At 37.4% G+C, this 2,237-nt stretch overlaps 1 protein-coding gene across 1 annotated transcript in view; it reads left to right on the plus strand.

The window, feature by feature from the left end:
• Window positions 1-1,709: 1,709 nt before the first annotated feature.
• Window positions 1,710-2,237, plus strand: part of akna (AT-hook transcription factor) — a gene marked incomplete in the record, with an annotated part of 20,183 nt that continues 19,655 nt past the window's right edge. The window contains 1 exon segment of the mRNA XM_014024824.1: window positions 1,710-1,880.

The raw sequence follows: 2,237 nt of genomic DNA on the forward strand, positions 1-2,237 counted from the left end.
CCCTGGAATATCATATAAGTGCTGGACATCAGCACATTTTACATATGCTGAATGAATATAAAGTGTGAAACAAATWGTGAAAGYTCTTTACAACAACTGATCCACTTTTTTTAGAGTATTCAAGTCTTACAAATGACAAAAATAGCATAGAAAAATGTCTGTTGGCAAAATATTTCATGAACCAAAGCACAAATTCAGCCAGGAAACACACAAAATGACTTTTAAATAAGTCATTTCTTGAACTTTAAAGATAATATTTGCTAAAGCAGTTGCTTCAATCGAAAACACAGACTTAATACATATTTAGGATGYCCACTAAAACAAGTATTATACAACAACCCCTAATAGCAACATAGGACGAGTTTTGCACGGCTGGCGATCCTCTCATAGTTTCTCCAGGAACTATTCTAGTTCATCCTAATATTCAGAGCCGTTCTGCAAAACAAACAGGAAGCTGCAGAGTTCAGAGAGAAATCACAGCGAAGCGTCCTCCATTTTAACTGCTGCCTTAACGATGATGTCATCTTTCAGTTAGTGACAAAACAAGACGCAGAAATCAGATTTTATTTTTACAAGGTAAAAAGTGGCAGCAGCTCAGTCACATTTACACATGTTGCTCCGAAGTTTGGTTTCGTGGTTGATGAGATATTTTGCTGACACAGTTTCATGGTGATAAATGAGGTTTTATTGGTTTAAAGGAGCAGGTCTGGTTCAGGACAGAGGGATGATGGAGAGGAAGAAGACGTCCGCTGACAGGAGCATCAATCACAGACGCTGGCCTCGGCCCTGACCCGACCCGACCCGACCCAGCCCGGCTCACACGGTGAACCGCAGCCTCTCTGTAAATGTCAGCCTCATAAAACCGCCGCTGTCACCTGTTGACTTTATCAACCAGGTTTATCGGCTTTTATTGGCTGCTCGGTGTTTTCCTGGGATTCCTTCTTTTTCTTGGTTCTTCTCAGTCCAGCTTTTTCTCCCTTTTTTGTTTCTTTCTAATCTTGTTTCTGCAAATTTGCAAACGTCATCCTGACATGTTTCTAATAAAACTCTCCACTGAACCGTTTCATTCTTAAATCACCCTTTTTACCCTTAAATACTGTCAAAGATTTGATTTTAAAAACAAAGAAAACTGCTTTGAAAGTTGAATATCTTGTCCTAAACTTTATTTTTCTTTCAGGATTAAAGAAACAAGATTTGCTGCTCTTCTCCGATAGTATTTTTGTAAACAAAAGCAGGTTATAGATGTTTTTATATATTCTATTGCTGATAGTTCAGTCAGGCTGCTGTCCTTTACATCACTTTTCCTAGTGTGAATTAAAACAAATACACATTTTATTTGTTTATTTAGTTAATTTAAAACACAAATTTAAAAAAATAAACMAAGTGGATCTCAATAGACTTCAACGAGAGCCCAATAAAAGATGTGAAACAGCGCCATCTTTTGGTTCATCTTTAAAACTACACCCTAGTTACGCCCCGCCCCTGATTAGCGCAACAACCAATCACCGCTCCGAGTCGGGCTTCGAAGCTCTCCTAAGTAGTATTCTATTGTGCCCTCAGCGCTGTCTGTCAGGTAACACAACTCGCAATAAATACCTAATTACATTAACTAATTACGATAATGATTGGAAATATTAAATTTACTAAACAGCGTTTGTAGTTAAAACAGATGAAATACTCTTATCTCGGTTGTAAGGGTAGAAGAAACGCCTTTAACGCTAAACTCGGGGCTAAATTTAACCCACYTGTTCTAACTTGGGTTAACACGTCTGTCAGCTAAATCAGTGCCTCACTCCTGAAGACTGATAATTAGCRTTCTAAACATCGACATCATCGTCTTGTTTTGATCAAATACTCCGCGTAGCAGCGTTCAAAACAAGGTAATATCTTTGTGTTACATTAATTMTCCTCAACGCGGGGTTTGTGTGTCGTTTTAAAGCAAATGAAAAGTGAGTTTTGATCAAATACAACTAACTTTTTAAAATGCCACTTTGCTTTTTAAGCTAATTCGCTGTTAGTCATGTAAAATCAGCTGATAAATTTGAGGGTTTTTTTTGTTTTAATTGTTTTAAAGCTTCAGTAAACTTGTGCAGTCGGTGGTTTGTTGTTGTAGTGTCATGGTGACAGGGGTGGGTCTTTTTTTAAGCTTTGTGGTTTCAAGGCAACAAATCCTGATTAATTATTCGTGTGTCCTTTATTTTAAATTAAACTTCTTTTTTATGTAGTTAGCCTAAAAC

The sequence above is a fragment of the Austrofundulus limnaeus genome, unplaced genomic scaffold (assembly GCF_001266775.1).
Source record: "Austrofundulus limnaeus strain Quisiro unplaced genomic scaffold, Austrofundulus_limnaeus-1.0 Scaffold441, whole genome shotgun sequence".
NCBI lineage: Eukaryota > Metazoa > Chordata > Actinopteri > Cyprinodontiformes > Rivulidae > Austrofundulus > Austrofundulus limnaeus.